Here is a 15,482-nt window from a genome sequence, read left to right as displayed (position 1 = left end):
CCCTGTACAGGAAATAGAACGACGAGGAAGAGACCAGTTCCTGTGGAAAGACATGAAGTGTAGCAAATGAGAGGGCATTTTTTTCTGTGTCCTGACACTGTCTCGGGCCTAGCTGGCAGTGGATAAAGGAGACGAGGTGCAGTTTCTTCCTATGAATGTGGGGGTTTTGTTCTGTTGTGGATCACAGCCAAAATACCTCAAATTTACCTGCGCATCATCACTATTGACCTGACCACTGCAGCAATTTATTGTGATATTCTCACTGCATTTTAAATCCAGTGATGTCATCTAGAGTTGTTTCTTAGATTTTTTTTTTGAAAAAAGTTACTTGCTTTGAAATAAGTCCCTTATTAAAAAAGGAATTAATTCTTAGTTTTTGACCTTGGTGTGTGCTGAATGTGGAGAAGGGTTTGAGCATGAACCAAAAATCCCTGTTCTGAATGGTCCCATTACTTTTGAAAACTTGGAACCCAGTGGGGATTTCTGTTCTGCCACATGTTGAGACTTTGGCAGCCCCTTCTTCCCTCTCCCGTCTCTTCTCTGTCAAGAACCAACATTTGTATCAGTCTTCTGCTTTTTAGATGTTCTTATTTTGTTTCACAAGCTCAGTTCAAGCTCAGACAAGTGGTCTGGTCTGCTTTAAAATAGCAATGAAAACTCAACTCTTCTGACTTAAAAGATCATTTACATATTGACACAGTAAATGAATATTGGTACAGATTTAGGCAGTTTAATGTAGTTCAGTTAAATGTGTCTTAGTGTGTTTTAATTGCAGTATGAAATGATAAATTCATAAACTCTTGGATTTGTCAGCTTTCTGGAAAGAAGTAAATGAAACAAAATGTCATTTACACATTATTTTAATCTTAACTCATTTGCTGTTTGAAATGATTGTTTTTGCCATAGTAATAGTCTAAAGGGAGGATATTTAACAGAGGCTGAGAGAAGGGTTTGCTCTTCTGAAATGACAATTTCATTCTCCTGTGTATTTTAGGGGAATTGTCATTTAAGGTCTTCACTGTGCTAGGTGGATCTGAAGAATGGAAGTTCTTTCTTACAGTACTGAGGTTGTAGCAGAATGAGGACATGATGTGTCTTTAAACCCTGTAATTTTAGGTCTGTGTTCTCCATGGTGTCCTCATGCACCTGAGGTTTCTGTCACTTTGCATTTTTACCTGTGCTCAGCCTTGCCTGGGAGCTATGGGAGCAGCGGACAGAGCAAAAATCCAATTGCAGTCATGCTCTCCTCTCTGTGGGTATTTCATTACTTACACTTCTAACAACAATTTTGCCTTGGTTTATTTACAGTTGTGGTGATGCAGCTCAGTGTAAAATTGGCCAGTGCTTTAGCACTTTTAGGACTAATGTGCATTTTGTCCCCTGGGGAGGCTGGTGCTGGTGTGCAGCAGGAGCTGCTGCAGGAGCTGTGTTTGGAAGTTGGCTGATCCCATCCTGTCCATTTGCCAGACCTGCAGCTTTCCAAGAGCAGGTGTGTTGTGTGCTGCAGTGTCCAGCTGCTGTACACACACCTTATTTCACATCTGAAAATGCCTCATCTGGCAGTCAGAAAAGCCCTTTCATGCCCCTGGCTCTGCAGGGATGTAAATTGGTTCCCAGCTGCAGTAGCACTTCCCTTTTGTGCAGGTGCACAAGGCTTGGTTCCATCTTTTTGTCCCTAACTGTCTGCATGTGTTGTTGAGCCACTGTAGCTTCATAAGGTATGATAAAAGCTTATTATGGGTTTGATTTTTTGAAAAAAACCCCAAAGTCTCAGTTGTGTTAAAAATACTTTGAAACAAGGTACTTGCCAGCTGTGATTGGTGGACATCAGCATTGGCAAACATGAGAATCAGGGCTTATTTCAATGACTGACAGTCTTGTTAATTATGATGTTTTCAAGAGATGAGAACTAATTCTCATATTGCTTTATTTATTGGTTTGTAAATATGAATCTGAGATTTTAAGGTAGGTTTGTATATTTATTTTAAATTCCAAGTGAACCAAATGCAATTACTTTCTTTTATTAAGATACTATAAGAAGGAGAGACTTATGCTTTCCCCCCATCTCTTTCATAGTTTTAAATACATGAGTTATCTTTTGACACTGTTCCTGTAAGGAATTTCTTCTGACTACTTCTTTATTTCTTCAGTAGTGCCCACACCTATAACAAAATGTACTTTTATTTAAATTTTTAGTATCTTAAGTCATCTTGCTGAGCCAGTAATTCAGATAAAGGTGTCTTATCCTGAAAGGAGGCTCTGCTGAGAATTTTGCTGGTGAAGAAGAATACTGTCATCCTGGAAAAACTAATTTTAATGTGAAATGTGGGATAGGTCCCAGATGGAAATACTCTTTCAAAGAATATGGACTTTTTAAAAAGAAAGGGTGTTTGAATCAAATGCTTGTCAGCAGTGAGTAGAGAAACTTTCTTTTGTCAAATTCCTGCATTAATAAAAGGAAAGGAGAGCTGTGTACAATACTGCTGCATGGCAAGGTTGCTCATGATTTTGTAGATTAAATAAGAGCTAAAATTAGTTTTCTGCAAGTGGAATAGAATGGGAGAGGAAAGAGGTTGTTGAATACCCATTTTCCCCTTGCTTCCTGTGTGTGCTCCAGCAAGGAAATGCAACAGGGGAGTGACAAAAGTTTCTGCTCAACTGAGGAGGGAATAAGCATGGGCAGAGCAGTGCATATATTTATATACATGTGTGTGTGTAAGATTAGTAAATACCAAGGAATTTATCTGCAGGCACCAAACCGTTGGGAGTGTGACAGCAGCTGAGTTTGGAAGCAGCAGGACCTCGATCATTGCTTTGTGAAATACTTGGTCTGTCCCTAATTTCTGGCATTTTGTGGTGGTGTTTTGTGCTGGAGCCTGTTGAGAAGGCCCAGCACCATTCCTATCTTGTTTATCTGCAGTTAGTAGGTGTTTAGTGTTTTTCAAGGCCTGATGTAACACCCCCTCCCTTTTTACTGCTGCCCAGTCTGGCAATAGAGATTGCTTTGTTCTTTTTTTTTTTTTTTTTTGCCCTTTCAATGCACAAAAGATTTTCACAGCTTCCTTCATTGGTGAAGAGCAAAGAAGGGGATTTCTACACCAAAATCAAATGTGGTTTTAATATTTCCTTTCCAAGAGTGTTGTATAAGGGTAATGTGGATTGCCATGTGTGCGTGCCCTCTCAGGGTGGTGATTAGGAGTCAGACTGGGAGGGCAAGCTAAGAACAAAAAAAGAAAGCACTGTATTGAGTCACTAATCTTAAGAACAACTGAACTCCCTGTTAAATGTTATAATCAGTGGGATGATTCTTGTATTAGCCATCAAATGTTTCATGAGTGAAATGGTGATATATTTAGAAGCTTCTCTTCATAATGCAAAGGGTGTGGAAATTAAATCTAATGATGTGTCAGAGTAATCAATAAAACTACTAGGTTTTGGAATAAGTGTAAATGTACAGTGCTGTCTTTGCTTCTGGGAGAATTCAAATTGGTTGGTGTTAGAAGTCTTTCTGAATTCAGAGGTCTGAGAATTTGCTTTGATTGCAATTAAGCATTTAGCATGCTGCTGCCATGAATTAAAATGCAGTTTCTTCCAGAAGACTCAGGTGGTGCTTTCAAGTCTTAGTTGGCTGGATTAGATGTGTATGTGGGAGGGCAGGGAGTAAGAGGAGCTGCAGCTTGTTGACAGAACTTGTCAAATACTAGTAAAATAATTTTTTGCATTCAAGATTTTTTACTTGTTTGCTCAGTTTAGGTTGGGAGACCTTAACTGACCAATTAAGGTGTTTTGAGGATGGGAGGCAGTTTACAACAGGAAAAGAATAATTCACCTGAATTTTAAAAATCTTGCACTTGATAGGCAACAGATTGCAATGCACATAGATGAAATTCTGTTGTGCTGCCATCAAAAATCTGTCATGAAATTCTGGCATGCAAATGTGGAGTTTGGCCCTTAATCTTGCAATTTTCAGGAACTGAAATTACCGGCCACATTCCATTTTAAGGATTGTTAGGAGCTTCCTGAGAACAAGGATGTCATTGTATGAATGTGCATGAGTATCTAGCATGAGAAAAGTGCCTTAAACCTCAGTAAATTTGAGAATATCAGGTTTAGAGTTCATATGTTTGTCTTTCAGGACTAGTCTCACTTCACTTGTTTGTCACCCTCCCTGGAGCTTTTGCTATCTCGGGCTGTGGATCAGGGCCCTGTCTGCAGCACTGGGCTGAAAGGCAAATAGAGCAAAGAGCAGGGGATAAGTAGAAGTTTACAGTAACTCAAATGTACATGTGTATAGTGACTGATAAGCTCAAGGAAAAAAATCCTCCTGTCACTGTTTGCTAGTTGTAAGGCTGTATTTACTAATATATTAGTAATTCTGGAGGAAAAAATTTAAAGTGGAGAACAGAAATCAATATTCTCTTGGTGCTGGTGTGCAGTACCTCTTTTAAATAAGATTTCTGTCAGTTCTGCCTTTAACCTTTCCAGGGTACTATGGTAATAATAGTTACTGGTTCCTTTAGTTTTACCCAGTGCCTGGAGACCTTGGCTAGGATGCAGGAGGAGATCAGTTCCATCCCCCAGGGTTTCTGGCTTTGCATCTCTCACCTTCTAGGGGAGTGTTCTCATCACCAAACTATGTGTTATTCAGAGGTTGAGCTTTGTGTGTCCACTTCAATCTCTTTCACTTCATATAAAATCCTGTAAATATTTGCTGGGCCAAGAGGCAGACATGCCTTTCTGTCTGGGATTGGCAGAGACCTGGATTCCCTGCCTGCATAAAAACCTGCTTTGGAAGACTGAAGGGTCTGTAGTTTGTGGGGTAGTTCAGGCTGCTTTTCTGGGGATGAAAGGTTGAATTTCCATGAACAGAAGATGACCTGAATATGATTCCTTGTCACAGGTGAATGAGTACTTAGGTGTGTGGATCCACCAATATCAATACTTGTTCCTGTGGTTTGTGTGAGGTTTGATGGAGCTGAGAGCATCTCTCTCTTCTGCTGAAGCATAGGGTCCAATAAATTGCTTATTTTGTGCACTTTGGGATTTTGGTATGAGTTAAGCAGCCTGATGCTGTTGGAATTTGAGGAATTTTGTAGTGACCACCAGACAAATTAATTGAGGATATTGAGTTAAGTTGTGTTTTGGTGAATACCACCATTTTTAATACTAGATTCAGTTGCTGAAAACTCAGTCATTTGTCACTGAAACACAATGCCAAAAAAGGGGTATTTAGGAAAACTTCCTACAAAAAGTACTTTGAAAAATCTGTCAGGCTTTTTAAAATGCAGTGATTTTTATTTCCTGAAATTTGAAAGAAGAGCAGAGCAGACTCTGTTCTTTTTCCATATCTCAGCTATTTTATATAATTATTTTGATAATGTGATGTGCCAACATCTGTGGCATAGGTGCCATTGTCTTTATTGTCCTTTGACATTTTATGATGACTCTAAGCATTGTAATACACTCTAAAAGCAAATAATTGGCACAAATTGTTTAGTCCAAACACCCTAATTTGATTCTGGTGGCACATGAGGGAAGTTTCCACGAAGAACCAAGGGTGAATTTGTAGAAGCAAGTTGTGCACATGTTCTCTGTGCTGCTGCAGGGCTGTAGTGTCAGTGATGAGGATTGAAATGCAGCGAGTCAGGCAGCGCTGGGCGTTGTGTGGAGCGAAGCACGAGCTGGATGGGATCCAGGCAGTCAGAGCCACTCTGCAAGGTGATGATTTAATAAGATTAATGGAGCATATGTGTCCTTGCAACACTTGCTGATTCCCTTTCTCTTTAATTCTTCCAAGGGTGCTTGTGCTGATGATCTCTTCTCCTAAATCTCTCGGTGTCTGTGCCTGAAATACTCTGATCTCCCTGCCCTCCTGTGCCTCCCGAGAGCAGCTCAGCTCTCACCATACATTAAATGTCTCTCTGCCTGCTAGAACCTCCATGATGACATTATCCCAGAGCTCATTAATTGTGTAGCTGTGTTGCTGTCATCTTCATTATGAGATTCTGTTGAGTATTTCTTTTTAGGGCCAGACCCATGCCTCAGGTCTCAGATTCCCTTGGATAGCCTCCATATCTGTGTGTCACATTAAGTGGTATGGTATAGGCAGAGCTGTCAGAAAGTCACAATGTTCTGCTGCCTCTTTGGAGGGATACTTTGTAACTGATAACTAACCAAGTTAACATTGTTAATGTCCTACAACAACAAGGGTTCAAAATAATGCATGAAATAAAGCTGAAGTGACTTTTTTTTTTCAGGATGTCAGAAAAGAGGTACTTTAAAACCATCACAGCCAGTGTCATAAAGTAGGGGTGAATGCACTAAAAAGATTATTCTCTACTGTACAATGTTATCCTTAAAATTCCATTACTGAAGTTGGCAACGTAGAAGTTGGAGAGATAAAATCATATCTCAGAGTGTGTATATGGTAGCATTTTCCCTGACCAGTGGAATTGAAAGGAAAATTACACTGACTCTCAATTTTTCCTACTGTGACTCCAGGTTTGGATGTTCTTCCTTCACTTCCTGTAGCTCCTTCATAGACTTTTGACCCAAAAAGTTATTTTCCCATGCAGCTGGGTATGTAGCCAAAGACTGGGAAAGGATTCTCTTCCATTTTTATGCCATAACCTTGTTCCTGCAGGAGCTTCCACAGCAAAGGTTGTGTGGGGGAAGCAGGGGGTCCCACCCTCTGTTCATACACAATCTTTAACTTCAGCCAGGAGTTGGCAAGCTTACCTTACTTATTCAAGAAATAGGCTTGATTTCAGTTCATCTGAAAGGAAAAAATAGTTCTGTGCAACATTAACTACTGACTGTTAAAGGTAAGCACCCTGCAGTCCTCTTAGTTGTACTCAGTGCTTCTCTGCTTGCTCAATTTGCAAGTCCAAATTTCCTTCTTCATTCCTACATACTCTGCTGGTTTTTGAACAGAAGTATCTTTAAAAGGTCCTTTTGTTCATCTGATAACTAGCCAACAGGTGACTTCTAGTAAATATGCAATGATACATAATTTTAAGTATATTTCAAACTATTTCAGAAGTTTAGGGATCAACAGAAATGTTGAGAATTGATAGTGTTTGACTGAATCACAGAAGTCTGGGAGCTCTGCTTGTGCTATTTTCTCATGACAGTAGTACTGCAAATAGCAGCTTCATGTTGGAATAGCAAAACCCTGTACATGTGGATTCCTGGTGCAGTGTGGCTTCAGGTGGTACAAAAAAATCAAGTGATTTCAGCATGTAAATGTGGTGCACGTTTCTCTCCAGCACAGACAGTTTTGGAGAGGGGTTCTCTACATGGGTTGAGCTAGTAGCAAGTGTATATCCTCAGGATTTATTTCAATTTTAGTCATTACTGGAATAATAAGCCCAGCTGACTCCAGTTGAGATAGCACAGCTTGGACAAGAACCAGCATTACAAAATGTTTGAGCTCTGCAGTAGCACAATTAGCAGGACAGAGGTGAACACAGCAGCTGAATTATGGCTCCACTCAGTTCTGGTGTCTGTGCCTGCTGGCCATCTGAAATCCCTTCTGGTCAGATAGACAGCCCAGGCTTAAAACTTGATTTAGATTTATCTGGAAACTTTAGTACTGGGTAGAAATTCAGCAGAGTAATTCTTGTAGTTAGTATCAGCTGGCTGTTGATACAGATCTATTGGATATATAAGAGCAAAGCTCAATGGTGAGTTGTTACACAAAGAAGTGAATTTACTAGGGCCACTTTCAGGTTTACAGTTGTGATTTATCTCACCATCATCTCTGTCAGACCCATTTGGCAAGATAAAATAGGTGTAGTGTGACTTAGACTTATTTAGTCAATGGGAAGTCCCTTCCCTAGGTCACTGTTAGCTGAAGGTGAGGTGGGTGAAGGAGCAGGAGGCAGAGGAGCACACAGAGCTGCCTCCTGTGCATTTCTGTAGCCTGTGTTGTTGTGTTGCAGACTGCTGAGGTGAGGGGTGTCTGCCTTGCTTTCTAGGTTTGATGGTGCAAGGTCATTCTGGTCCCTTTAGAAGCTCAGATTGATGGCTGTGTGCTGGAGGAGAGATTATCTGCTCCCTGAACTCTCCTTGAGGTGCCTGATCCCACACCTTCCCTTGAATTGCTGCTCAGAAAAGCTACCACAAAGGGCTAAAAGCTCTCGTGGGGAACATTATGATCTCTGCAGGGTTTTGAAGATGAAGAGTAGAATCTAATTAAGCTTTATGGTGAAAATAGTTTAAAGAGTGCTTTTTTCCTCAAGAAAAAGGAAACTTTAAAGCTAAATAGTGAAGAGCTGAACTTTTTTTTTCTTTAATTTTCTGCTAACTTGTCTACTTCTAAAGCAGATGCAGCTGTAAGCAGTTACAGATGGTACAGAACAGAAAGATAAGTCTTTCTCATACTTAAGTGCCTTAGAAGAACCCCAGTGTTAGTATTCCAGCTAGTTATCTTTCTCTTTATTTTTTATATTTTTGCAGATAAAAAAAGCATGCTACCTTAAAGCTGAATCAAAAGATGAAAAGAGTCTGCCATAAACCAAAAATATTTCTCTGCAGGGGGCTTTACTGGAAAAAGTTTCATAAGATTTCCAAAACACCCTCTTAGAAGAATGTTCCTGCTTTTTGTTGTCACAAGAAAAGCTTCTTGGCTATTTGGGCAAGAGTTTGTTGGAAAGAGTCTCTGTCTGTTCTGCTACCTGTTTTTTGCACCTGGAACTGCCTCAACTGCCATAACTTGGGTGTGTGAATGTTCTGTGGTTCCCCCCACAGTTTGTGAGGCAGCAGTCAGGCCCTGGCCAGTCAAGCTCAGCACAACTTAAGATCCTTTTGTTTTTGAATTTGCCTCTCAGTAGGAGGTGGCAGAAGCAGGGTGCCTGTTTTGATGGTCAGTATTTTGTATTTTCATGCCAGCTGAATCCCCTTGTGACTTGGTGCAGCTGTGAGTAGTCAAGTTCATTTCAGAATCTCACCAGCCATCATCTGACAGCATGAATTTGTCTTAGTACAGGGCCAGCATGATTAAAGCTGCTTAAATGTGGCTAGACTGGTTACTCTATGGCTTTGACTGACACAGGAGTGTATTTTTACCACTGTCACTGAAGAGTCAGAGTTGGGTGCTGCTGGTGTTAACTCATTCTTTTACAGAATGCTGATAAAATCAGGTTTCATTCTACCCAGGCAGTGATAAAGAATGTGTGAGTAAAGTAACTCCAGCAGCATTCAGAGCTGCTCTTTCTGACAAGGTCATATTGGTCAATTTGACTTTAGCTTGTTGATTGTAAGGCATGACTGTTAAATGCTTTGATTAAACTATTAGTTGTTAGTTTTATTTTTTTATCTGACTTGTGAATACATTGCTAAAAAGAGTTTGGATTTCTAAGCACGTAATCAATAAATAGCAGTCTCAGTGTCAGAGGTATGAGGTGTGGTTTTGGATTGGCTTTAGGGTCAATATAGGTGAGAAAACATCCTGTTTTCTGATTTCTGTGATAAAAACAACCAACCTCTTTCATACTAGAAAGCCCACTATGTCTTGATAACTTAAAAAAAATTATTAATATCATGGTATTCTGCATATTTTTAACTTAAGTACAAGAATTGCTGGGGAAATGAAACCTCCAAATAAGACTTTTTTATACATGTTGGGATGGAAGGATGGGTTTTGTCTAGGAAGCAATGTAGTGTTCAGATCAATATCCTCCATACCTGAGGGGACTCTGTAATGTCTTTGTACACTAAGTTTTGGGTGAATGTTCTTTCATCAGTTAGGCCAGCTGCATTTTTTAACCTGTGTAATCTACAAAATGATGATTGCTAGGTTAGGGAAAAGGTGGAGACCCTGGGGTCTTTGCTATGGTGTCTTCTGTTCTAGGGTTAACCCAGTAGTGCCTGCATGTGTGTGTGTGTGTGTGTGTTAACCTTTTGTCACATTCATTGCCAAAACCACCTGTATCTCACAGGCAGACCAGCTGTGTGGTTCTAGGACGAGTATTCCTGCTCTTTCTTGCTCTGAAGCACTGTTTTTCTTCAGTTGTTACATTTGCTTTATGAGGAGGCAGTGACTTAGCAAGGAGATGGGATTTGCAGCACATTCTGCCCTCAGAGTTCTGCTCTGCATGACCAACTCTGTCACATAGAAAAGAAAGGTTATGAATGTGAATAAACCCTTCTTTTATTAGTCCTTGGATGCAGTGAGGATTATACTCCAGATAGTTAGAACAAAGTTAGATGGAAGAATTTCTCTACTGCTGGTATGATGAGAGTGACCAAGGCCAGAACTGGCACAGGCTTTGTGGTGGTCAGGGACAGGTTGATCTCCTGGAGGGCAGCTTTGATCAGAACCCTGTGCAAGACGAGGAGCAGGGCTGCAGTCAGAGCCTGGGGATAAAGGATGGAGCTGGTAGGGTAAAGAAGTTAAGCAGGAATTTGCACAGACTGTCTTTAGGTAATACTTTGAGAGCAAGTTAGGCCACTCAAGTATCATCTGTGTGGCTTGAGTGAAACTGTACACATCAGAGAGGATCAACTTCATCTTCTGGTTTTGGCTTCTGGATAAGTGCAAGTGATCAATTATGGTGTCAGGTAGGGGTATTCCTCTGTGTGCTTGTTAGCTCTTCCTCTGCTGTACTTTTTGTGTGTGTTCTTTCTGTGTTGCTTCAGATGGAGATACTCCTTTGGTCTGAACTTTTTTGGTTTAGTCTGTTACCCACCTCTCTGCATCCCATAAGAAGTCAGATTACAGATTTAGGAAGATTTTTGTCATAAATACTGAAGTAGTCCTTTTGCACAGTGTGTTGTTCCCTGTCCAAGCAAAGCTGCCAGAACTATTACACATTTGTCTTACAGAGCATTACAGAAAGATTTTCGAGGTGAAGTGGCTGATGAGGTCCTCAGAGGTGACACAGCCTGTCCTGTGTGTGCTGGGGCAGCTCTGGGGTGGAGCAGTGAGCTCAGCTCACACCGTGCAGGTGTCAGACACACACACAGTCTGTGCTGCTCTGCCTGGCCCCAGGGACAGTCTGAGCACAGCACTGCTCTGGGGCTCTGGGCAGAGCACTGCAGGCCTACAGGAATTGCCCTCTATATCCTGAGAGTCCTCTCTTTCTGCCACATAATAATCTGTTTTCTTTTGTCCTTTTTTGACTGCTTGCTGGCACTGTGACAAGCATAACATTCTGTGTATGATGGAACATTGTCAATAAATATGCCTGGGATGATGTGCCTGCCTCAGCTGCACTTTAGATGAACTTAGGCCTGGAACTGCAGCACATTTTTACTCTTGGGTAATGTGGCTGTTAGAGGACCAAGAGAAGGGTGGAGTTGGGCAATGAATTGTGTAGAGTTTTTAGGTTGAACAACCTTATTCAGAAAAATGGCACTTCTGGACTTGGATGGCTGACAGTGCCTGGGATGAGGCAGAGCTGCATTGATAGAAGGCAGGCTATGTTTTCTTATGTTAAAGACTCAACTGTCTGGAACCTGGTTCAAATAACTTACTGCTCCAGTTCTGGAAGACACTAATACAGTTCCCTTTCATTAGGGTAAAGTGTGAAAATTTGTTATCCCTTGTTGCTAATAGAAGCCCTTATTTTGCTGATTGTAGTTTCAGCTGTTGGAAGTTTTTTGTAATGGAATTTTTCAGTGCTGTTAGGCAACTGGCTGCTGAATGTCCTGTATCTTGGTACTGCATAGGAAATGGATAGCTCTGGAGGAGCAGGATTCTAGAACTCCATGACAATCTATTTATAATGTCTATATGACTAATTTGGAAAGGCTGCAGTGCTATAATCTGTCCAAATTTGTTGACGTGAGATCACAGAATCTCCTGACCCCTCTGGACCCTGAATAATGCCCCAAATCATCCAAAGAGATCCAGCTTCTCCTTCATTTCTGTGGCTGTTAATTCTTTTGATGATAGTTTGTAAAGAGGGGAACAATGGAAGTAATTTAAAAATAGTTGTGGGAATGGTGTGAATTCATGGATCTTAGCTAGTGTGGCATCTTATCAGGATAGTGCTGTCCTTTATTTTTTCTGTGCAAGCACTGTAAAAATGAAGTAAATATTTAGATTTTCTTGTAGTTGTAGACACCTGAGGACAGTAACTCTGCAAAATGCCCAACTAATAGAAATTCATAGTGCTCTTGTTTTGGAAACAAAAGTTGCTTTGAGGAGTAGATGTTTTGTAACTAAAAGTGTCTTGGGTATATATGTTGAGATATTTTTAGAAATCAATGCTGAGTGGATGTTTTCTTGATGATGGGGAATTTTTAGCATGTTGTAACTAGGTCTCTTTTTTCCTTTTAAAAAAATCTTACTAAACTTAGGGATATGCCACCCACCCATTTCTGATACAAGGCAAGTGGGCTAAGACCAAATGGTGATAAAAATCCTGCACAACTCTAATGCCATTTGCAATTTTCTTCACAAAAGTAATCTTCTTCCTAGTTGCTTTGTAAGATTTAAATGTATCAGAAATTGCTTTTGATTTTACAATTAGGGAATTGTCCAAAATGAATTGGGTTCCATTCTTTCCAAGAGGAAGGATCCCATGGATGTGAAGGTGTGCTGGGTGATGCTGAAGGAAGGTGGTGTGTTTTGGTTGCTGTGTGGTTGTGGTTCTGAGTTCCTCCTGAAGCCTTGCTCTGGTTGAGATCAGTGCCAGACCCTCCTTGCTGCCAGCCAAACTGGGCTTTCCCTGCTGGGAAGGTAGGAAAACTCTCTGAAGCAGAAAATGTGAAGAGAATGGCTGAGAAACCCTTTCTGTCACTGTGGTGGTTGGATTTAAGGTCTGTGTTGTTTTCAGGACATGAGGAGAGAATTGCAGTGCATGCTATCAGTAGAGTTTAGTGACAGGTAATCAGTGCCCTGCTTTGCTTATTAACAAGTGTTGGCTTCTGTACCAGGTGTAATTTCCACACTAAGGCACGTTCCACACAGTCACTGGAAATGAGGAGCCGGTGTTTGTTTGTTTGTTTGTTTGGTTGGTGAAACAGCATCTATACTTCAGGGCATTTGCTTGGGCTGGGGGCTTTTTGTTGTGTTTCCTTCTTTCTTACAGCGATTGATAATTGATTAATACCTGAAAGAAAATAATTGCTGCTGAATGGCTTATGCTGTGACACCAGAAGCCTGTAATCAGCTGCTACAGACACTGCTGTTTTGCCACAATTTGCCTGTGACAATTGTCTGAACATTGTCAGGAACCAGCTCAGTTGTGCTTGGACTTTTCCAGGCACAGTTACTTACATTTCTCATAGCTCACCATGAGAAGCATCACAGCATTCGTGTACCTGTATTGTGTTTTGTAAAGAAATTTTTCACTTGTGCAATAGTCTGGCTTTGGATGTGGTAGAGATGCTTATATTTTTATTTGTCTTTTCCTAATAATGTCTCAGGAGGTGCATCTCCAGCCAGTGTCTTGTTTGAAATTTCAGGGAAATTATCATTCTGTGCTTTGAATATCTCCCTATTACCATGGCAAATAATTCATGCTGCTAATTAAGACACTGCTAGGATTGCACAGAAAGATGGGCAGGGAAGGAATACAGCTTACTTATGCTGACAATTTATCTGTCTTATAAATTTATAGGGCAGCTGCTGCCAAGGAGGCTCAGGGTTTACCAATGAAGATCCATGACCTGGTCCATGGTATTTGTCCTGAAGGGAGGAGGGAAGAGCCAGACATGTTTTGTCTGGTCCATTTGGAGGCACGGGGTTAGGAGCAGCACTGTGCCCTGCCAAATTTGTGTTCCACAGGAGAGAAGCACATTGAGAGAGATTCTTCTGCACAGAACTGAGGGCTGGAAACTGGGAAGGCCACGAGTTCCCTGTAGAACTGATGAGTGGCAGTTTCATGCTGGGCAGAGTTTCTTACACAGGCTTTGCAAACCTCAAGGAGCCTCTTTTGTAACTGTGAAATGAATGGGAAGCCATTGCACAACCTGGCAAATGAGTAATAAATCCAGCAGACTGTTTTGGTGTTGGTTGGAGTTAGAGCAATTAGACCTGATTAAGGTTTGTGTTAGACACCAGGGAAGAATCAACACTGAAGAAAGCTGATGGCAGTGTCTTGTCTTTGTTGTCCACCTGGAGACTCTAAAACTAATTATTCTGTGCTATGTTCTGACTGTGTATCATAAGCCAGATACTATTTCTGCCTTTTTTTCTTTTCCTGTTGTTATGGGTAAGATGAGTTAAATTCCATCTTGTCTGAAATTTGCTGGGTCATTTGTATATTATTACTAAATCTTGTTTGATAGAAAAAGATGAAAATCATCAGCTTTACCAATGGCATTGTGGTAGTTCATACTGCACCGTGTCTGGAACTGAGTTGTACTGCCATTGCACACTTACTGCAGAAAATCAAATGCCTAATATTGAAAAAGAATGTTTTTCTAGTCTTTCTTCTCAATAAAAGATAATGTTTTCCTTTGTAAGGGCCTATGTGATTAGATGTTTATCCTCTGTTCCCAGGAGAGCAGACATTGTGGTTTGTATTTTCTGTTTTGTGAAACAAGATTTCATATAGCTGACTACATCTCTGGAATCTATGTCATTCTCCCCCTAAAATGAACTGAAAGCAAATTGGCTTTCTAAAACCTGAAAGAAGCCTAGAGCAAACTCTTTGTCATCACATTCCTGGTCAAATCCAGCATTTGCCTTCCACTGAGTTTCTAATATTTTGTAATGTCTGTGGTTTCCCATGGGGTTGCTTAGGTGAATGTAATAAGCAAGAGCTGTTGAAAGAGAAAAGAATGAAGACTTCATCATGAGCTGAATTGAGCAAAAACTCTTGGGGGTTGCATGCATGTTTTGCATGTAGTTCTTTAAAATCCTGCTACTTTTAATCCAGTGTTTCTTTCCTTTGCAATTATTAATCAGAGACAGAAAATACCAACTATTACACAAAACCTATGTAGACTAATTGAAGTCTTACTGGTATATACCAGAAATCTATCAGAAATATATCAGAAATTATGGGGTGATTATTCACATCAACTGAATTTTAAACTTCAGCTCCAGGAGTGCATAAACACCTGCAGGGAATGGAGGGAGCAGAGGGCGCTCGTCAGCCCTGGGCAGAGATGAGTCCTTCACTGAGGTGTGGGGAGCTGCTCTTGGGAGGGAAGAGGGGCCTGAACAGCCTGTGTCCACCTGGCTGAGCATGGCAATGTACAGACAGACAGACAGCAGGGCAGTTCCAGACACAGGGAGCCAGCAAATGCGGGTTTCTGACTGAGAACTTGGCTCTGATGGCAGAAGTGCAACCTCAACGTGTCCTGCAGCATCACTCATAAATGTGAGCCCTTGCCTTAGGAGGTGCATGGTTCTGGATGTGTTTGGTATTTTTAGAAATGGTTTGGGGTTGAAAATTTGTTTTCCAGGAGTTACACTGTTATATTTAAAAGAAAATTTGGGCAATATTAGAGAAAAATATCTGGACAAATTAGTGTTCAGTCTTGAGTAAAAAAAAATTCACTTTCAAGTAAAGTTCTCTTCA

The 15,482-nt window shown here is 40.8% G+C and overlaps 1 protein-coding gene across 1 annotated transcript in view; it reads left to right on the top strand.

Annotated features, from left to right (window-relative positions):
• Positions 1-15,482, top strand: part of SPPL3 (signal peptide peptidase like 3) — a 55,983-nt gene that overhangs the window by 878 nt on the left and 39,623 nt on the right. The gene's annotated exons all lie outside the window — the stretch shown is intronic.

Source organism: Agelaius phoeniceus, chromosome 18 (genome assembly GCF_051311805.1).
Source record: "Agelaius phoeniceus isolate bAgePho1 chromosome 18, bAgePho1.hap1, whole genome shotgun sequence".
NCBI lineage: Eukaryota > Metazoa > Chordata > Aves > Passeriformes > Icteridae > Agelaius > Agelaius phoeniceus.
The sequence above is the reverse complement of the archived record's forward strand: the minus strand, read 5'-3'. Positions and strand labels throughout refer to the sequence as shown.